This window comes from Perca fluviatilis, chromosome 3, assembly GCF_010015445.1.
Source record: "Perca fluviatilis chromosome 3, GENO_Pfluv_1.0, whole genome shotgun sequence".
Taxonomy (NCBI): Eukaryota; Metazoa; Chordata; class Actinopteri; order Perciformes; family Percidae; genus Perca; species Perca fluviatilis.
In genome coordinates this window covers 37,899,649-37,923,224 of record NC_053114.1, presented here as the reverse complement: position 1 = coordinate 37,923,224, position 23,576 = coordinate 37,899,649, and positions in this window count along the sequence as shown.

Below are 23,576 nucleotides of genomic sequence, written 5' to 3'. Positions count from 1 at the left end.
CACATAATGAAATGTGTGAGGCAGTTAAAAGTGAGTGCAGCTTTGGTTTTCTAAAAGCCAGATATTTAAATGAGTTTTAAAATGTGGGACGGTCCCTTATTGTGGGGGGTAGGCTATTCCAATATTTATTTCCCTTTACTGACAAAACAGTTTGTCCAAATGTGGTGCGCCTAAAAGGTATTACACAGTCCCCTTTGGTGGAGGCCCTTGTAATACCACCACTCTCAATTCTTTGAAAGAAGTCAAGTACATGATGAGAGGAAGGAGTCGTTTTGACACCTTTCCAGGTTTCTAAGGCTTTTAACACCGGTATGTGAATCCATTATTAAACCACTTTTTTTTTCACACCGAATACTAACATTTAATGTGTTTTTCTCAAGTGCACCACAACAGTAGATACTAGTTGAGGCGTGAATGTTGTTCGCAAGAAAGGGAATAAGCGTTTCGCCGAAAATGTTAATCTATTCCTTTAAAGACGGCTTGGTGATACATTGCAGGGGGAAAAGGCTGCATTCCCCTGAAATTAGTGACACTGAGTGGGCTGTTTTTTACAGCTCCAGCTCTGTCATTGAGTGAGCGTGGAAGTTCTCCGCTTCCAGATCGTTTCAGTGACAAGGAGCGGGCGTCGAGCTGACGGGAGATGAAGGAAATGATATTGACATTATCAGGCCAATGTGCGGCTGGCTGTGTCAAACGTGCACCTCCTCAGTGACAGATCTTTTCGTCACTTGGTCGAGTCACATGTTCCTTTCGGTCCGTGCTCACCACTTTGCTGAACAACCTAAAAATATACAGTTTCCTGTTGCAATTAGCTATTTGGGGACATGTGCACAGACAGGGAGTTTAGCCATACAGACATGGGTGCCACTTTTTTGTCCTTATGTGGGCCACTGCATTCAGGCTCATGTGCTGTGCCACAGTGTTGTCGGTGGTTTGAGCAAGCTGAATCACTCCCCTGTTGGCCATGTGCAGCATATGGAGTTTATTGAACTGCATGCTCTATTTACTCTGATACAGCATCAGTTGTCTGCCACGTAAACGTTGACGTCTTAACGTCACATTCGGAGGTTCTTATTCTGAGCTGCACCGAGAGCTCGTGTATTTTTCATGTCTGTCTGCAGGAGGCATGACCTCGCAAACAGAGCTATTCATTAGCACTGACTTGAAGACAGAAGGGAGCCCAACCTCAGACGTCACAGAGTCAGAGAGCGTCATCAGGACTGAAGACTGAAGGAATAGATCTTCAGCTGATAAAGGCAAAATAAACTCATGGCTTATTCAGACATGTTTTATATAGAAATGTCTATTTTAACACATACATTTTTTGAATCCAACCCCTGACAGGATAGTTGATGATTACATATTTTCCAGTCTATCTTAAAATAATATCCACAGGCATGTACAGTATGTGTAGTGAAACAGTTTTTTGGCAGTTGTGATCTTTTCTCCTCCCCATGTAAGCTGTGAAGAAATTCCCTTCCTAACACCATTATTTGTCATAGATGGGCGACAAAAGTCGAAGTGCTAGTTCTGCGTAAAAAAATCTATTTGTGTACATGTTTTCTTGGACTGTTTCCTTGCTGAGCTGCAGTGGAGACAAATTAACAAACCGAGGGAAAGACTATAACTTTGGAAGATACCCGCTTGAACCCAGACTGCTGAACCCTCGTATTAGCTTTGGCTGATTTGGTTAGAATGTTGTTTTTTTTCTTTCTTTCTTTCATTTATTATACAGGAAAGTTAAAAGTAACATTTAAGTTACAATATAAACGGGCCTGGCTCAGTTTAGAAACTGGTTTCCAGCAGGTTCCTGTTTTGCAGAAACATAAAACATTGGACACATTTGTACAGGACATCTGCATGGACTAGACATATTCAGACAGCTAAAACAACAATACAGTTACGGCAACTGAGGACCAAAACATTGGAACAGGACATTAGCATGGGCTAGACAGATACAGACAACTGAAAACAAGTTGAGAAGTGTAACTGTTGAGAAGAAACAGTTTGTGTGCCTTTTTGAAATATGTCATGGATGGTAGCGCTCTGATGTGATGGGGAATGTCTTTCCAAATTTTGGTGTATGTATAAAAGAAGGATTCCTGACCACAGTTGTTTTTGTATGAGGGAACTGGAATGAATGCCTGTGAGACTGACCTAGTTTTGTTTTGTTTTTTTACACCGAAGCAGGACTGAGGTGAATTTTGTTCCCCATCTTTAAAATCTTTCTAGGAAGGGTTCCCTTCAAGGCCTATATGGCGAGGAGAAACATTTGCAACAACCAAAAACACATATGGGGATGTGGGTATTGTTTTAAAAACAGACTTAAACTTTTTTAAATCTATCCTTTATAACATTATCCAGAGATGGGGACTCGAGTCTGAGACTCGGACTCGAGTCGCACCTAAGTCGCACAAACAGCTGACTTCAGGCTTGACTTGCGACTCGACCCAAAAGACTTCAGACTTGACTCGGACTCGAGCTTCGAGACTGTTTTCATGCAATTATTGCTTTTTAAATCTAAATGTATTCATGTATTTCTATTTTCTTTTATTGGTGCATATACGTTGGGGAAACGTATGACGAGCTGCATGTCCTCTGCCCTTTGCCATAATGCGCAACGCAACGCATGCGCTATGCCTTATGTGCGCGCACTCACATATAAATGCATTGACGATGGCGACACCAAGCCCTCCCGGAGTTGTTCCTTTTGTCATTAGTTTTGCTTTCAATAACTTCATAAACAGTGGCAGTAAGCTAACAGCTACATGCTAGGTGTTTAGCACCAAGATAAATGATGCCGGATCAACAACGTTGAACTTCATCAGGCATCTTAAGACGCACATCCCACCCATGAAAAATGTAGTATGTATCGTCACAGGTAACGAGCTGGCCAGAGACTTGAGACTTGACTCGGACTCGTGGCTAAAGACTTGAGACTTGACTTGAACTTGCCCCTAAAAGACTTGAGCCTTGACTTGGACTCAAGCCCAAAGACTTGAGACTCGACTTGGACTTCCAAAAAATGACTTGTGAACATCTCTGTCATTATCACAGTAGAGGGTGTTGTGATATATATAACGTGATCTAAAAAAAAAAAAAGTTTGCTCATGTTCACGGATGGCAAAGCCACCGACAAAGCAAGGTTAGCCATTTGAACAGCATTCAACAGCAGCAACAGCCTGAATTAATAACGTTTGAGGTTGAATCTGCTTCTTAAGCCTTGATGGTGTCCTGCTGCTCATCAGAGCCCGAGCTGTAAGCCACATAGTGTTTTTGGGAGCTCAGTGCTGGAGACAGATAACACGCCGGGGACTGGGTCCGACAGCAGATGTGGAGGAGCGTAGCAGTGATGTAATGACGGACTAATGTGAGCCAGTGTGCGGTCTCCTCTGTGGGCCCGCCCTCACAGTGTCTCACTCTGGGAGAGTCGGTGATGGCTCAGTAACAAGAGGGAGACTGGAGAAGGAGGATGACAACCACAACAAAGGCGAGCCTTGTCTGCTGAGCTGCACGTAAAAAGTCCCTGCTGCCTGTGATGTAACACCGGCCTGCTTTCTGAACCTCCTCTTTATATAACCCAATAGTTGCCCTGCAGTGTTGGCTGATATGTTCATTTGACTTTGTGAAATATCAAGGTTCCCCGAGTCGCAGAGAACATGTTTTCTGCACCGCTTGTCAGCATGAATTTGCATTTTGCTCTTGACATTTCACCTCCCCTGCCCCCCCTGCCCGCTGGTTGCCAGCGGGGGTTGGGGGGCCCGCAACACACATCCCAATAAGGAGAGGGTGAAGGGCCCCGCGGCCCCTGGGAGCCACCATTATGATATCACTCCAAATAGTAACTCTCCAACCTACATTATCCTCCTGACTGTCTTCAAAATGCTGACAGTGGCAGCATAAGAGAGGAACAAACATTTAAGCGGCACCAGGAAAGACTTTACCATAAAATCGGAAAATTACAAAAAGATGCATCGGAGTAGAATGTAAAATCACCCAATTTAAATATTAAAGATGCTCTCTTTAACTTTAAAGCTGCTCTAATCAATATTTTAATCTTAACAATGGATCAAATGATTACGTGTAATGTGGAAGGGGTCGCTGACAAGTCTGCTAAGAATGATCTCCTACGTGACTGCAGTTCCTATTAGCGCTATTAGAGACAGAGCGCGTTAGGAAGGGAAAACAACTCTGCGCTCTCCATTGACTTGTATTGCTTGAAAGTGCCTCCTCGTCAATTTCATCTGCTAGCAAACAACAGAAAAATGCCTAAAGGCCTCTGTGTGACGATATTCACTACTGACAATGTGAATAACCCATAACTTAAGTATTTGTAAACTGCCGACCCGAAAAAAAGAGTTTTTATGAAGGCTAAAGTGGATACAGACGTTCTCCCTGCTGATTCCTCACGTCTGTATCCACTTTTGTCTTCATAAAAGCCTAGTTTTAACAGTCTATGATTAAAAGCTCAGTTTTTCGGGTCGGCAGCTCATAAAAACTTAAAGCAACACCAAACAACTTTTCCTCGTCGGTCCCCCCTACAGGTTGGAAGCCGAATTGTCCATTACCGTTCTCATTCATACAGATCTGCTACCCGATCTGGCAAACTTGCATAGTGTGCTTTTAGCCGACAGAGGGCCGCAAAACAAATGCAGAAGTGCCGTTCACCCTGTTACGAGTTGATGAACCACTGAAACGATTTTGGAAACATTATTTTAAGGTACAAAAGAATCTCTGGGGTTGCTTTAAGTTATGGGTTATTTACCCTGTTGGTAGTGAATACCACCACACAGCAGCTTTTAGGCATTTTCCTGTTTGCTGGCAGACGGAATTGACGAGGAGGCACCTTCACACAATACAAGTAAATGGAGAGTTGTTTTTCCCTCCGTTGGGCGTGGCTTTCAGAGTATGACGCGATGCGCTCTGTCTCTATGGAGCTTTTTTTGCATTTCATGTCATTATTCACAAGTCATCATTTGGGTTTTACGGTCTTTAATGTTTTGGTTCCGTCTGACTGCTCTCATCGACCTGGTTGCCCTCTCTCGGCTGTGTAGCTTTGCCAGCGCATGAGAGATATGCCTGATGTGTGCTGTTTAGCTCAGTGCTTTGCACAAATGTAGCAAAAGTCATATCCAGTAAGTGTGTCCACTGTTGTAATGTTGTGACTTATTGAAATGCCACAAAGAAGTGTAACAAGGGAATTTAATTACACAGTGCTAAACTCTCCATATGAGGCTATTTAGTGCGCTGGGCAAACAAGTTAGCTAGCCGTTGTGCTGAAGTCACTAATCTTTTAGCGTGTGCTAGATGTAAGCTGGCCGTGGTGAATAAATGCTGGCACAGAAATAAGTCTATATCGACGACGTTTCATTCACGGGTTTGTTCCGGCCCAGCCGCAGGTTGTGCCGGATGGCCCTTATCTTCCACTTTCTTTGTGTTGGCATTCTAAACTCCGGTCGCTTCGGGAAACATCCTCCAGGCTAGAACCAACAGTCAAATTACATTGATCTTTTTTCATCACACGCTCAACAGCCATTTAAATTCCAGAGCTCGCCTCCCTACATGCACATGTTCCACCAAAACAAGTTCCTTCCCGAGGCTATTTTGCAGCGGCACCGTACGTTAGCGCCGCCCAAGGCGATTGTGATTGGTTTAAAGAAATGCCAATAAACCAGAGCACGTTTTTCTCCTATCCAGGAAATGTTGTGTGGACTAGCCAGACCCAAGGGGGTAAGCTTTGCTTCAGAACTCGAGCCATCTATGGCGCCATTTTGTTGCTACCTGGCCATCACCTCCTGTTAGCATTCCGCTGACCGCCATTTTTTTTTTTTTACGTCACTTGACTGCGAATAACTTTACATCTGAAGCGTTTAAAGACTCTATTTGTCCATTGTTTATTTCTAAAGAAACAACAACAATGTATAAAAGGTTCCATTACCTTGTACCTCACGTTATGGCTCCGTAGCAGACATATTGGTCCATTTTATATATATATGTCAATGGCCAGACCCTCCTCCGCAGCGCTGTGGAGGAAGGTCTGACAATGCGAGACTACACAGAAATAGACGCAGGCCTCCCATCCATCATGCCACATATCAACACTGAAAAACATCATCGAAAGGAAGTGATGAAATGAAACGTCGCAAGAAAGCAAAAGCCATCTCTGTCTACAGACTTACTGACGTTACCTTAAATTATTTCTGCGTTTTGAAGTTCAAATCGTTTTCAGCCATTTGGAGACGCTAGAGTGCAAAGTTTGTTGGTTCAGCCTGAAAGAATCTTCTCTCCTGACAGGCCGGGGCCAGGCAGATGATGGGAGGTTTGATGAATCCTCGCTGTATGAGTCACGGCAAAAGTCTGACACTGAAGGCTCGTCGTGCTCGCTGTCATTCAGAAGTAGGCTGTTTGTTATCACTTTTTTATAGGCGAGCGGCAAGCTGGGTGGCAGTCTGCCTGAGCAGACAGCATCCTTGTGTACCATTTATAGCAGGAGTGCTAAACTTTACGCTACACCTCCCCATACCAGAAACTAATAAGAACACACAGGACCTAGAAACTTTAAGTTTGTTAGCATTCATCACAGTTATAATTAATATAATCACACTTATCTGTAAAAAGCAAACATGAATTGTTTCACTGCAGCCACAAAGAGTTACGCTGTCCATATACTGACATGCCTGGTGTGACATTTGTAGAGATGTAATGATAAAGTGAGGAGAAGACGTCTGAACATTTCCCGTCGCAGAAATGAAAATGAATGTTCAGTCTCGGTGTTTCCACCCTCGCAAATGATCCAGGCTTTGTCTCGGCGACGTAGCGAGCATCCACAGAGGACAGACCGTAAACTGTTGTGACACATGAGGAACTGCAGCCAACCGTGAGTAATGTTAAGGTTCACGAAATGCCTTGGAGACCACAAATAAAACCGTGCAGTCAAAGGCTTGTCACAACTGTACGTTCACAGCCACATTCTTGAGAGGGGGGAACATTAGCTTTCAGGAAAAAACAATTAGAACTTGTAAACACCAAGACTGATTTATGCAAAACATAAGGAAGGGGCCACGGGCTCTGTGAGCACCCAGAACCCCCTCCCTTTGCCCACCCAGTGCCCCTTTGGCACCCATGGGGGGGAGAGGGGGGGGGGGCGACCACACACAAACACACACACACACACCGTCTGAGCTTTGCTCCTGCAGCCTGGCACAGAGCGCAGGGGGAGGAGAGACACAAATGAGGGCTGAAAGCCTGCACAGGGTTTTTAGCCAGACACCCTCCTAGAAACACAGGAGCTAATGAATGCAGCCAGAAGTCAGCAGCTGCAGCTCCACAGCACAGACTCACCCACTGAAGCTGCTCTCTGAAAATAATCTATAAAAATAAAAAGAGTTTCACCAAGTCCAGCAAGTGAATAGGGATTTGTCTCTGATATTACAAGGAGAACATTATTCCACATATACAGGCAGGAAAATGTCTTCAAATAGCTGTGTGTGTGTGTGTGTGTGTGTGTGTGTGTGTGTGTGTGTGTGTGTGTGTGTGTGTGCGTGTGTGTGCGCGTGTTCCTGTGTGTGAGTGATGTAACTGCCTCTCTACCGTGGGCAGGAATGACTCCGAGCGCATTCACTTTAATTAAGTTGATGCATCGTGGCAACTCACATGTGAAGAGACATGTATAATCACATAGCTGCAGCAGAGGCAAGCTGTTCGCGAGTACACAGCCATGTTCTCCACGATCGCCAAACAGACAGCCAAATAGGCCTACAGTAGCTTTTTCGTCGAGGGTTGAATAAAAGCTTGTGTTAATGTGGAAGCTGCCGCCGTGTTCCGTAGGTCTAACATGAGCTACGCTCAGGGCGGTGGCATGGCCCTTTCACTTTTGTTTCACTTTGCTTCAGTGGCTTGCAATGGCTGACGTATTTCGGTGCTGATTTGTAGGTCTTTTAAATCGTTGCTGCTTTATTAGAGGGTGCTTTGTGTGGAAACTGATAATGTGATCATTATAAAAAGCAGCTGTTTACATCACGTTGTTGATCATCACAGCATGCTACCGCCATCGCCTTTGTGCGCGGTAGACGTCGCATAATTGCATGATTATGGCTATCCTCGTTACTCTGTGAAATATAATGATTATGATCACCAACTGTAATTTATTTTTGGGAATCTTCTATTCACATCCTGACTATTTTCAACCAAAGCAGACATGAAAAACCGTAGTGTTACCCCTTCCTGCTTTACTACAGTGCAGAAGCTCATTTTACTTGCTCTCTGCTTAGCTGTTATTTTTTCTACTTTATATTTACCTGTCTCATGACAACTCTGGGTCGCAAGTATCTGCCTTGAACTGCCTTCTGCTGTCTACAATGTTAACATGACCCAAACAGTAGCTTAGTGGACTACAGACAGACTTGACTGCACTTTGCCCTCCCTGCTCATCAGAATCGATAAAGTGCACTTAACATTTTGAGATTGCAGCACTCGAGACAAGAATATTCACACTGGAGAAGTCTTCTGAACAATATCTATAAATATTTAACTAGATTTAACTACTGAAACAAAACCAGTGAAGTCATGTGCTGAGCATGGAATTTCTACCTGCTGGGATGATCTGGTTGCTAAACCTAAAGATAAGTGCAAGATTGTACTTTGACATGGCAAAAATGTATGGATTCATCTCAGCTAACTTGGACCCCTGACATGTGGTGGACAGCCAAAGGTGGGCATCAACACAGACCACAGTTGACGCAGACATTACAACTGGAAAACAGGTTAGAACCACTAAAACATTTTGAATTAATCATATTTTAGCCCAATCTTGACTTTGATATCAAATATCAGTGGAGCAGTATTGAGTCAACCCCTTCCAACAGTTTTATGAGCGAAACTAAAGAGCATAAGGAAGGAGGTGGGGTTGCCATTTTGTTTATTAATTCTATCCTGTGCCAGCAGATGTCTTATGGGAAATTATTTTGAATATGTTCCTCTTCAGTTGAACTCCTCATGTCGAGCTGCAGTCTCGAACATCTACAGGCCCCCTAAATATAGTGCAAACCTTTTTTGCTGAACTGCTGTCTATCATCTACATTGAAATTGACTGTGTAGTTCTTGTTGGTGATTTCAACATTGATGTTGACGACCCCCCAGGAGAGCAGCACTAAAGAGCTGTGTGTGGATAACTGGGCTGATTCAGCATGTGATGGAGCCCGCACACAATCGGGCACACTCTCTGGACTTAATCAAGGGTCTTAACATTTCTAAAGTTGAGGTGACTGGTGAGGCCCTTGTTGTGTTTAATTTTTTTTTTATGATACATTTTTTATTATTTTTATATTTTTGAACATAGAACATACAGAACACACAACTACCCCCCCACCCTCTGCGGTCTCAGGGAAAACAAAACAAACCAATATACAAAAAACATAAAAAAATCACACCTTGCCTAGTCACTCTCCTCTAATTCTCGTAGTGTTGAGGTCATTAGGACTGATACTTGTGCTGCTGCGTTTTTCCATAAGTCTATAGTCGATGACTTGTCTTTGTTAATCCTTGCTGTGGAGAGCTCCAGCATAATTATGTCTAGGAAGTACGCCAACCACTGTTTTATACAAAGCGAATGGGGGGGGCAGCACTATCATTTTCTTGGTTGCAGTTGAGCTGGCTAGCCAAATTTTCTTCTGTGTCCCAAGCAGATGTAATTTAGAGTCGTCATTAAGTATCAAAACAAACTGGTTAGTAGGAATTCAACATCCTATCACATCAGATATTATTGATGTTGTTATATTCCAAAACTCATGCACCTGTTCACACTCCCAGACCATGTGTAGGAAAGTTCCAGTTTGTTTAGGTTGACAGAACGTGCAATAGGGAGTAGGAATGACTTTAGAGATGTATCTCTTCTGAGGAGTCCAGTATGTATATGGCATATGCTGAAGTGGATCTGCTGGTGATTTGGGTTCTTTTTGGGTCCCAAATAATTACGTTCCCCTCAGGACTCAGCTCTTGCTGCCATTTCCTTACTATTGGGAGTTGTTGTGTTTAATTTGAGATGAATATCTCTTGCACATAAATGTTCAATTAAAATTAATCTGAAAATGGAAAACCCCAGTGAGTTATCCATTCAGGCACTCTTTTCCACATGCCTCAGTCTCAGTGAACAATCTTGGTTTGGATTGGCTGCCATCTGACCCCTGGGTCAGCTGATAGTAGTGACTTCAGTCCACTTTATGTAAGAATGACATGCAACCTTTGTTGATCATGCAGCCTGAGGCCCATTTTACATCAGTGCTTTCGTGTTCCTGCAGCCGCTCTGCTGCGGATTATTCCTGCCACAACGGTGACGGTCAAGAGTCAGGAGTTCGTTCCTGCTCAGCTGGCTGTATTAATGAACTACTATCCTATTACGGTATAATATTATGTCATTGAAACCCTGAATGGGATCAAATCTAAATCACACAGTTGCATTTTGACCAAGGTGACTTACTCACTCATCTCTGCCATCGCTGGCATTAGATTTGCATTAGAGTTGTGTTTGGCTGTTTGCTTTAATATTTCCCCAATTCCGCTGAGACTTGGCTTCAAAGGCTCGCCTCCTGCTTCAGTCCAAGCTGGATTACTCATCAGCCCCCACACACAGACGTGGGCAGTGACGCCGTGCATGACTCACGTGGCTCCCAAGAATGTTCATTTTAACTCTACACTGGCTAAAAGAGATGGGAGCATTAGTTGTGGCCACGGTGAAAACTTGGAGGAGGATGTAAGATCTCTGTGGTACACAAAGGGCCCCTGAATGGCCCTTAGAGAAATTCCAGTGTGACTCACTTTACCTGCATTCATAGTGATAAGTCAGTCTGAGTGAGAGTATATGCTAAATCCACACACATTTACATTACCATTTACTCTTACCTTGAGCGATTTTATTGGTGAGTGCTCTCGCTGTGAATGATATATTGACCCGTATTTATACACTGAGAGCTGCCCAATTCAAGCAGTTCATGTCAACAGCACCACTGGAGCACTCAAGGGGTTTAGTCCTGCTTAAGAGCACCTCCCAGTCAGGAGAGACAGGTGAAGGACTTTATGTTCCCTTTCCAGGTTTTGCCAACAAGTCTGGGGTTTTTAAAGTTAAAGTTTTCAGAGACATTCAGAAGTTCAAGTCCATATTTGACTGTCTAGCCCTCATCCAAATGGTAGCTTTTATTGTACAATGCTTTTCTTAAAACACATCATGACTTCTTTGTTGTCCCACAGGACATTCCCCCAGCACGTTTGCTACGAATGTAAAAGCTCTTATTGACTGGCTGCAGCCTGAAGCGCCATTGTGCATCCTGAAGGATGATGACAGGCGATGGGTCGAATGTTCAGCTTTGAGAGAAAAATGGCAAGAAAAAGAAAGAGAGAGAACGTCCATCATCCCAGATAACACGTGACAAGATAGGCTGTGAAAGCGCTGCTGTCAATCACATTACATACAGCAGCTCTGCTGCACACAGGCAGTCAATTTCCTCAGGCACACAAAACACATACAACATTTATATATTAAACATGAAAATATGGCATTAAACAGGTACAGATAAGCATAACATTAGTTAGTTAGAATTAAGTGAAGCTTAAAAAATTGCATACACCACACTCAGACCCTCAAGAGCGAGCCTAGTTTGATATTTGAAGTACACACTAGAATCCATGCATGTGCAATGAAAGGCAGGGTGAGGGAATGAGAATGAATTATGGGTAAATAAGTTAACAATATTATTTAAGTGTAGTTCTTGAGTCAATCTACTTTCCACCACTAATACTTTGATGTGTTACTCCTATACTCCTCTATGCCTGTGACTGTGCGTACATACTGTACAGTTTGAGATGTCCTCGCTGGAGTGTTATTTCATACATCCACACAGTGTAAAACTACACCAGTGCCCTTTGCATCATCACAGATCTACAGTATAATCGATTAAAGGCTTTCTAATCCTGTGCTTTGTCCCTCAGTGGCATCAGAGACATTGAAGAAAAATGCATTAGTCAAGCTATTCCATATATCTCGTTCTCTGTGTGAATATGTTCTCTTGTGTACTTTACTCCATGTTAATACTAATTCACTGGTACAGTTTGTATGATGGTGTTTTTGATTATTCGTGCAGCTAAACATAATCAAAGTGATTTGTCTTCTTCTGATGTTTATATAACTGTTGTGTTTCCTGTGATATGTCAGCCAGGTGTGTGGTGTTGGACCGTGACAGGTTGCATGGTTAGTGGGGACAGGCCGTGATGGACACTCTTCCATGGCTGGGGGGGGGGGCTAGGAGACCATGGCATGACACTTAGGAATGCTAACATCTTCAGGCAGCCTGTCACATAAATCCCAGATCCTGTCCAGCCTCCGGAAGTTTGTAGGCTCCAGCATTCGGCCCTGACTTCTCAGATGTTAACGGCCTAGTTTGGGAGCTCGCCTTACCTTCACCTTCAGCCGTGACGTGTGCGGAGACGCTCTGATTGAGCCAGAGTTAATTGAATTTGGTGAGCAAAGGTCTGAAACGGGGAAAGAGGGAGGAGAGGAAAGGGAGGTTAGCACTCCAGCAGGGATGACGTTGATGAGTTTGCCTTTGGGGTGAGAGCTTGATTCAGTAGAGCATATGAGTTGTTTTCAGTGGGTTTCATCACTGTTGGGGGAAGGGGGCATGAGGTTGGGCAGAGACATTTACAGATACATAGGATGTGATATCACTACTCCTTGTGCAGCATTTGGGCGAGAGGCTGTGGAGAAACCTGGCTCGTATGTTAGAGAAGAGCGAAGTCCAGTGTTAACACGTTTGGGTTTAACTACCTCTATTGGTACCTATCTCCGTGATAGTTTTGGTTTTATTGGTCCAGGTTTTTGAGATATTCATGTTCGTTGTTATGGTGTGGCCACATACATCTCAAATACGAGCAGAACTACTGTATCTGCATGGCAAAATATCACGAAAGGCAACTAGGATTTTGCTGTAATTCTGGTGAACTGACCCTTTAATGAGACCTGATATCTCCAGTAATATATTGGTCATGCATATATAACAATGTGCATTTACCTGCTCTCTTTGTCATGTATATTTCTTCATTAATCTTGTCGGAGCAGCACACGTCTATCCACCGCACTCTGGTTGTTTATCGTGGTGCTATTTAGAGAAATGAGGCCTGCTCTGCTGTTCTGTTTTATTGTACGTCTGGTGTCCATTTTGGAAAACCGAAGACTTTTTGTGACGTGAAGAAGAAGTCGATACATTTGTCAGTCAGGCTATAACCTGTTCTGTGTCTGTAGTCTGTTGTTTATCTGCCCAGTCGTCTCAGAACCTGAACAGACAGAGGAACAGAGGAAGTGACAGGATGAAGACGAGCCCCACCTCCACCCACCCCACTGCACGTGCACACGCACCCATACTGACTCATACTCCCTCCTCACATGGGGAACAATGCCGCCTCTCACTAAATCACTGTGTGTGTGTGTGTGTGTGTGTGTGTGTGTGTGTGTGTGTGTGTGTGTGTGTGTGTGTGTGTGTGTGTGTTAATATTTGGTGTTTACAGATATGAGGCCTCTCAGGATAACTGGGATTCAGAGGCAGTGATGTGTGAGGGCTGAGGTCAGACGAGGTCATCAGGCAAGGCGAGCTTAGAGGAGTGTGTCCCGAGCTGCAGCTCTGCGAGGAAGTCAGCTGTGTGTTTTTGAGAGTAGGGGAGAGGATGCTCTTAGTATGTCAGGATGATGATATTTTAGTGAAAGTAGAGACAACACGATTTGCCAAACATTTAGCATGTGAAAAACACAAAATGGATGTTTTAGATCACATATAGAAATCATCAGATACATCTGGTAGTTTGAGTCAGGTGGAGATAGGAATTTAATCTGCTTTTATCCCATGAAGTCTTGCCTGACATTGACAGAAAATGACAGTGTACATGCTTTCCCGCTATAACGAGTTAGGAATGAAACACACAATTTGCATGCTGCCGTTAATATGCTCATAAAGCACTATTTGCATGATTGGAAACAAATGTCAGACACCTATTTATAGCGCATAAGAATGCCCCGTTCCAATCTGTCCCGACTCCAGAAGGATCATGTTTGCGGTGGTTCAGCTGTTCTCAGATTGGTTGTGTCCGCTGAGACCGTGTAAACATCAGTGCTCAAAACCTTCCAGTGAATGGACAGGCAGAAGCTGCACGCAAAGGCGAACAAACATACACACATGGTCATTGAGGATATTTTGGCGGTAGTTGGGTCAGTGTGGCAGACAGTTAGGACTGCAGAGTCTCTGCCATAAGGGTCTCACAATTCCAGAAAATCTTTCAGACGCTCTCTTTTCTGCCCTATTCTCTCTTGTTTTCTTTGAATCCTTGAAATCGCCCCTTTTTTGCGGGAGGCTGGCCAGGGTAAAGACAGGCCAGAGTGCAGGTTTTCTGAGGTCAAACTGCGGGAGTTGGTGCTCATAGTGTAAACACATGTTTATTTTAATGTAAATACAAGCTGAGCTCTGCTGTGACTCAACCGCATGTGGCTCTGTGCTGGGAAACGTCATTGTTTCAGTGACTGCAAAGCTTGCGTGCGTGCGTGCGTGCGTGTGTGTGTGTGTGTGTGTGTGTGTGTGTGTGTGCGCGTGCGCGGGCGTGCGTGGGTGTATGTTTGCAGGAGAAACAGGAGTGAGGAGCGTGTTACAGACTGGGGGTCATAACTTCCCATTGTGCTGGTGGGGGAGGGGAGTTATGTAATGAAGAGAAAGGGATGCATGTTGCTGGCATGGCTGCGCATGTGGGGAAATAGGGAAATGTGTGTGTGTGTGTGTGTGTGTGTGTGTGTGTGTGTGTGTGTGTGTGTGTGTGTGTGTGTATGTGTGTGTTTTAAGGCAGCAGATGAAGACGAGTATCCTCTGAACACCAACACCCCCTACGTAGCTGCCGATGCCAGAAGATGTTTTTGAGACTTGTTTGTGTGCAACTCAGTCTGTCAGTGTGCGTGTGTGTGTGTGTGTGTGTGTGTGTGTGTGTGTGAGAGAGAGAGAGAGAGAGATTGAGAAACGAAGCTGTAACTCTTTAACATACGAGAAACAGATGGAGTAGGCTATGAGGCTTCAGGCAGACCTCAGGGTCACGACAAGATAATAAGATATATAGAGAAGATAGGGCATGCTGCATCAAGGGAAATATGAAGTATGTGTCTAATTATGAGTCCATTGAGAATTGCACTGTACTAAAGGTTCATTTGATCAGTTTAGCCTAATAGGTGTAGACAAAATACATGAAAAATAGACGAAAAAAATAATTCTGATAAAAGTTAATGAAACAAAAACTTCCACAAAGTTGAGTCATATCACGGTGGATGTTCATTTGCAGTAGAAGAGTCATAAGTCGTAACACTGACTCAGTTATGCCAGATACACAGTGATACTAGTAATACTAAGGCTACCTAGTGTTTGCTAACTTTAGCCACCATAAACTCTGACCAGACCAAGTAAGGCTGGAGCAGCAGAATACGTGAGAGTATTTAATTGATCATAGGGGTGTTTTAATATTGCTCATGAATTCCACTTTCCGTACTTTGTCAGAGGACTTTTGAGTTATTTCTTAAGTTAAGTCTCACAGTAAAGACATCACCATAGCAAGTTGATGGACCCACAAGCAGGAAACAAACATGTCTTCTGGTGAGATATGAAATGTTTACTTCTTGGTTTACTGGGATAAAGCCACTGAAATGCTTATCAGTGACATGCTAAAATGTGGTGTAACAGTAGCACAAGTAGAAAAGTTGACAAACTTGACTCAACAGTAGCTAACTAGCTAATCTTAGCTAAAAAAAGAGGACAATTCTGTTTTACTTTTTTTAAAACAACCACAGCCAAACACGCGTCACACATTAAAGACATTTACCAGCTAGCTAAACACTGCTAAATAGCCTCCAACCTGATGCTCTGTTGGCAACATTTGTGGACGTCGGCAGTGTTATTCCATGGTACGTGAGGCTCTTCACCATCTCAACTGGCTCACTGTTGATGGAGATGTGGCAGTGGAGGGTACTGGGTTTATTGCAGGTTTCGATAAGGACTTCCTTATTCCTGGTGACATTCAGGAGTAGGTGGAAGATGTGGGAGTGGGAGATGAAGTGCTGATAGACCATGACTGAGTTATTGTCCTTAAGAACTGCAAGTATGGCCGTGTCATCTAAATATTTGAAATACTGTGTAAGGTAATGTGACCGATATATTGTCAATGTCATTATGTTGGCTTTAAATTAAAGTGGATGGATTTTTTTAAATGTATACACTATTAAAACTGAAACAGGGTGTAGAAATTAGTAAGAGACTGTGTCCTCTGAATTTAGAAAATCATTGAAAATCTTAATATGAAACTCAAAGCAGAGTGTTATTTAAAGTTTTTACAAATTGAGAACCTTTCTCCTAAAAATGCCACATAGGCGTACACAAGTATGGGATTATCTACAGTATATTATGAAACCACAAATGTCACGAAGCAATTTGTTGTGAAATAGCTTTTTGGAATTAAAAACCTTTATCATTCCCTGTCACTCCCTGCCGCCCCCTCTCCTTTGACCTTCGCCCCATCTCCAGCCATCTCAGCAGCCATTTTCTCCATCCCTGTCTCATTCCTCTTACTTCCCAGCCTGCTTTATCTCATCCTCCTCTCCTTCGTTCACCCTCACACTGCCGATTGTTTGCATCTATTCATGAAATTTTCCGGTTTTCTCATTCCATTTAAGCTCAGCCAGCACTAACCCATTGTGCTCTGATGTTCCTCTCAGGCAAAAGGTCTAAATCAGGCAGGGAATACGGGGAGGGATGGAAGGATGGAGGAAGGGCAGGAAGTAGGCTGGGGGTGAGGAAGGAAGGGGAAGGAGGATATGAAGGAAGGGTTAGAAGAGGGGAAAGGCAGAGTAAAGCAAATGTGTGAGAGCAGTGAGGGAGAGGTGTAAAAGAAGTACGAAGGGAAAGAAAAGCTAAACAAGCAGAGACATTACAGCGCCTGAGCGGGCTGAGCAGCCAGCCATATGCTCATAATGTGGACTCAAATATCACCCATGACCTTTCCTGCTTGCCATCTTCCCTCTCCTGTCTCTCTCTCCTGTCTACTGAAATAAAAATTGTCTCTTGTTAAATGACAATTTTTCTTATACAACATATGAACATCTCTTTCACTAAAGTGTCATTCATTTTCACTCCCTACTACTAGTTGCTTGTAATTCTTCTGCTGGATACCTGCTGTGGCTAAGTGTCCTTTTAACCACTTATTTAAATTTGGATAAAAATCCCCTCATAATCATATGACGTCCAGCACACAAATTATATCACAGACTGTCTAACTGTGCAGCAACTTAGCCCACTTTGTAGCCCAGCGGGTACAGCATGGCAATAAAGCTGCAATGCTTAAAAGGTTTAAACCCACCAGAGCTACTTACACTAATACAAGTTCATGCATTTGAATGCACAGAAGTGGAGCACGCTAATATTAATACTAGTCTGCGCATACATGGAGATAGGAGCTGCATTTGACGTAGGCTGGTTTCTTTAAAGGGGTTTTAACAGGTTGGCAGCAGTTTTACAGAAAATACAGAACACTTAATGCACTGTGTGTGGATTTAACAACACTGCTTGCATGGGTTAAGAAGAGAAATATTACAGAGACAGATGTGTGTGTAAATGAGAGTATAATAAACACTCCAGTTTGCTGGAAAATTAATAAAATCGATGGCTGACATGGTGGCCCACGAGATAAGAAGTATGAATAATGTCTCTATTAACAGATATCTGCATATGAATGCAGATAAATACATTTCAAAAAGCTAATAAAAAAGCTAAATCGTTGTCAAACGATAGTTGATGGGTTCTGAGATTACATTCTGCATCTTTAGCTTTTCACACGGACTGTTTACCTGCATGCAACCAAAGACGGCTCAAACGCGATTGGTCAATATTACTCACACACACGAAACCAGAACACTTCCGCTGTTGTGTTGGATGGAGGTCAGGGCTCTGTGCAGCCCAGCCAAGTTCTTCCACACTAAACTGTGAAAACTACCCTTTATTGTTCCTCAGTTTGTCCAGTAGGGCATTGTCATGATGAGGAATGTGCCGTCCCCATTTGGAAAAAATATCCCGGCGTGCCGTAACATTAAGAATTTCATAAAATGAAACCAAGGGGCCTAGCCCAAACCCGCAAGGAGACCCACACCTTAAGCACAGATGGAAATGGGGGTCCAACAACTGTTATGGTTAGGACCCTCCCTATCTGCTAACTCCCTGGTAAGCGTAGCATTTGTGTTGGTTCTTAAACTAGATTCTGTCTTTGGAGTCTGGTGAGAGGAGTTTCTGTTTGTCCTGAATTAATTTAACTTTATATCAAACAATTATGTTTGATATCCTGTTGTTAATTCTCCATCTTCTCTTGAGGCTTCTTCAGCAGCCGGTGTTGTCCTCTCTGAAGAGTTTTTCAGCTATCGGAAATAAAAGTGTATCGTCTTTGTACTCAACAGCATCATGGAGAAGGTGATCATTCCACTTTGCGTGTTTAGCAAGTGTGAAAAGGACATACTGCAGGCTCACGTGTGCAATGTGTGAGTTCACGGCAAACGTGTCTATCAGCAGCTCTCACCATTTATTTCAGTAATGGCTTTTCTTTCAGATTTTTGCATTACACTCTCAGACCCGTCTGCTTGCAATTTTGGAGGCAGCTGTTCTGCAATGTTTCTGACCATTTTGGGCCTTTTTTTTCTCCATTTCACAACCTTTTTTGGCCAATTCTCTAAACATTTCATCTTTCTGCTGGGAAATCAGTCACTGAGTGTGTCTCTTAGTAGCATCTTTTCACACTTTCAGCCATGCCAACATGTAATTCGAATCAAAGTGTGGGTTCCTGTTTTCATTTACCACTTTTTACAGGAAAGGCATTTTTCCTTTGTTGAAAGACTAGTTTAGAGGCCACTACTGCCACTGAAATCACACAAAAAAGATAGATATCAATATATGGCAGCTTTATTTGCCCAGGTTTTAAAATATGTCTCTGAGATTTCTGCCACCAGTCCAATACAATAGAGGGGAATATAATTTAGTTTGAGCTGCTTGAAACATATCTCTTTCCAGAAACCTGGATAATCCACAAACCTCATTGTAAACAGTTTTAAACTACTTTCTACTGAAGAAGTAGTCCCTGTGAAAGTGATTGACACTAACTGGGACACAAATTCTGGGGAAAACATATAGCTGTGCATTTTGAAATGTAATTATTTCAGTATGGTGGTTTTATTTCTATTTGGTAACCAAGCCTTCAAGGGCAACAGAAAAACCTTTTTCAGACCCAGTTTAATGCAGCTTTAAATGTCAAGTTCAAAAGTTTAAATGGTCTTCTTTTGCCCTGTTGCAGGGCCATAATATTCAGCTCATGAAGAAGTAGTTGATGTTAGCTGGGGGGACAGTTGCCATGCTGACATGTGGTGTAGTTCAACACCTCCTAGACAGCCTGCAGGGCATCAAACCACCGCTGCTGGGGTGACTCGCTTGCCACCATATGGTGCCGTGCTGCTGTGACCCCACCTGTCTGTTCGATCTCTGGTCCGGACCTGACGCTGGCAGAAATAAATCTCAGCAAATCATCAGCATCTCCAAATGGCCTCAGATTCTTTCTTGATACAAAAACAAGCTTTGTCATCGAGTACACAGAGCACTTTTCACTTCTAATGGGATTAGCGTGATATTTTGTCATCTCACAAGGGGGGGCACCACTCACACACTGCTTTCCTTATGACAGGCATCCCAGTGACTTGCTAATAACGCCATCTCCGCCTGTGTGAATTAAAAAAAAAACTCCCTCAATGCACATATTGTTTCCTGCAGGGCACATTTGTTTGATGAATCTAATCCCTTGACTAAAGAAACAAAAAGGTGTAACATTTGATGATGTACATTTCTCCCAAACCCACACAGGCTCCTAATCCTAGAAGATCAAGTGTAACCAGGCTGGAAGTATGACTGGGCGGGAGCCAGCATGATGCTTTTGCTTACGTTGACTCACTCTGTGATCCCTCCTGCCTCAAAACAACCACAGTATGTCATGCTTCTCTAACCTTCTGTTGCTTTTGATTCAAACATTCTTCTTATTTTTATTCAAAGGACAAATGTTCTCCATTTTTAATGCACAATATTTATTTGTCATCATCGGCCTACATCTGCAATGTTTCCCTACATTATTCATGACTTTTTATAATAAAAAATTTTATTTTTCACCTATGTTATTTTGACTGATAGCAGAAAAAAGGAAAACTTCTGAAGGCCAAACAGATGTTTATGCAGTAAGGGAAGGTAACATGTCAGGTTTGTGTGCAACCATGCGTGGTCTTTACAGTAAACATCTGTGTGAAGGCTTTGCATGCACTTGTGCTTCATATATACGTAACATAGACCTTAACTGTTAATTTTCACAGTGCCGTGGGCAGTAAAGATTAACTGAGCACAAGCAGGAGCCAGGGAGCATTGACATGAGCCTATTTCTAAATCAGGTTCTGTGAGTAATGTTGTTTTCTGTATTTGACCGTGAAGGTCTCATTTTACTGCCACATGCTCTTATTTAACAAACAGCAGATTGTGTCCTCTTTTGCAAGAGAAGAGCGCAAACATATCCTGTAATGTGGAAAAATTTTACTGATTGTGACAAATTCTTTAAAGACTTATTCTTGTTGTGTAATGGTCTGCTATAGCTTTCATTGGGCACTAATCTCATGTGGGGAATTCACTTGCATTCACTTGACTTGTACTAAGTATGAATTGAAAACGCAGTTTTGAAATGCATTGGAATTTTGCAGTTATTTTGCAGCCCAGTATTAATGTTAATTACGCCTTGCAGTGGGTATCAGGCTGTGCTGTCATAAATCAACTCAGGCTGTTCTCATGAACCATTCGTACATAAAGCTACGAAAAGTAATGCAATTTAATTCGTATTCCATGTATTTTTTCTACGGTTTGTCGTCACGTGGTCAGTGGTCGCTGTAATATCGAATTGTTGTGCATACGTTTTCGTACAATATCATACGAACCCGTTCACAAGAATGCGTTTATCTACTGAGCCCTCTGACAGGCGACGCCATTCTCTAACCCTGACCTAACATGCCTTTAAATTCTTTTTTCAATTCTACTCTCGCCCAAGCAAAGTACTTAATATTAGATCTAGGCTAACCTACATTGGCTGGCCCTACTGGCTTGATAGGCAATTTCTTCTGAATGCTCCATCAATTATTATGTAGTTCCACTAGGCTCGTAAGTGGCCCCTATTTAGCAACTCCTAACACAAGAATCATGTCCCTGGACCTGTCTTACAAAAGCCAAACACTCAAAACTCCAAAGAAAGCTACCACTGTCCAATATCAGTCTCTGAGCCACATGCAACTAAACAGAATGTTGCCATTACAGACTAAACAAGCCTCCCCAGCACACAGACTGTAATGAAAGGATCCTCTACCTTGTCATTATTGTCATTGTACTAAGGCAACATTAAAGAGACCACATTAATAAAGCAAAGAATGTTTGAAATTAGGACGGCCAATTACTTCATGTCCTATGGTCCTGTGATAAGGTCCACGAATTTTGGACTGGGATACATAATGACCTATGTCGGACTGCAGGGACCCAGGGTCCATTCAGCCCAAGATTATTTGTTCTGGGAGATTGGTCTGTCCTATCGGGATGGATAAGCACATAAGAAGCTGGGTCCAGATTAGTTTAATGATAGCCAGACAGATTATATTAAGGGGACGGAAGAATGAAGGGGTGCCGTCAATCCAGGAATGGACTTGTGAGATGGCTAGGGTGGCGGCGTTTGAAAAGATGCCATATAAACGGTTTGTCAGATTGGATGTGTAGACTAGAAAAGGGGAAAAGTACCTGAGCTTTCTGGAGGCCTCCCTAAGAAGCTTTGTGCTGAGGAGAGACATGTATAATGGGCTTATTGTGTTGTCATTAATACATATGTTTATTTGGTTTATGGTTCATTGTGTATTTGTTACCATTTTGTTGAATATTGTAGTTACTGTGTCAGCTTTTATTGATTTTGGGTGGGTGGTAATGACCAGGTTGTGAGATGGGTGTGGGGGTTCATGTTGCGAGTATGTTTTGTATGTTGTTAAAGAAAATTGTTTAATGAAGGGGAAGATTTGAGTGTGTCCAGGGCTTGCTCTGTTTGTTCATACCTCGACTGATGACAGAGAGAAAGGGGGTGGATGTATTTGTCGTAGGTTTGGTGCCAATAAACACACAACACCTCTGTGTTAGAAGCTCTATCTGAAAAAGGACTTTCACGTTCAAGGCCTGTTTGATTGTTCTGTGAGGCTCAACTGCCGGAACACGTCATCGTGTGAAGGCTGTAGTCCTCTTTTCTGAAATGTATGAATTTAACCATTAAGCTGCTGTGTGTATTTTACATCATCTTGGATTAAAACCTCCTGCTGTGTGTACCTGCTAGAGCACCTGTAGTCAGGGCTCAGTGATAATCCATACAAAAAAAAAAGTGAGTGAGACCTGGGCTGGGAACAGATCCCATGGGGGTGAAAATCAAAAGCGAAAAGATATAATTTGATGTTGAAACATGCTGGTTAGGCAAATTCTTTCTTTTTATTAAATTTCACAGAGATTACAGTTTTGATCTTATTCACCACGTTACGTTTCAATCTATTCACCGGTGGCAGCTTTGAAGTTGGAAAGAGATTTTAAAAAGCGAGGCAGGTATAGGCTAAAAGGGCCTCGCTAAGCCTGTGACAAAAAGACACCGAGACGCTCTCTGTCTCTCCTGATCCACAGGGACGGGGAAAGTAGGCCAGGCTCGGTGTCAGACTGCTGCGAGGATCAGGACGCTGAAGTTGTTGACTTGTAATCAAAGTTCCCTTTCACACTGTGGATGTCAAGAATCTCACAGAGAGAGAGAGAGATTTAAAATAGTCCTCAAACACACATACATGTAGGTCATATTTTTTTTAGAAGTAAGGCTTTCCAGCTGAACACTGTCACAGTGTCATCCAGAACCACCCAGCCTTTTAATAAATCATCTTTTGTGGCGATGGAAGTTGAACTATTCACCCGCCTACCCCATCAAACTGAAACATGAGGAGAAATAGCACAGAAAATCCTATAGGAGGCCTAATAAGCATGAGACACTAATATTATAAATTCCACTGATACATGAGTCACTACAGGAGCAGTATGGTGATGCAACTGGAGACAACATTTCTAATTTTAGCATGTAGGCTCCAGAATGTTAGGGGCAGAGAATATTTACAAGGACATTAAATGTGCCTGGAGGATGAGGATGTGCTCAGATTGAAAGATACATGTACTTGCACTGCACACACATAATTTCGGTAGAAATGAGCTTGTTTGTGTACACCAAGCAAATCCTACTAGGGAAGACGGCGATTTTTCATTTCTAAGTGATTAGGCCAATAAACAGAGCTCATGCCTTGGGTTTAATAGACAGCCATTTGACTAATTTGCAATTAGGACGCTTTTTGTGTGTTGATAAACTATGTGTTAGGCTCCAGCGCGCAGATGACCCTGAGAGAGACG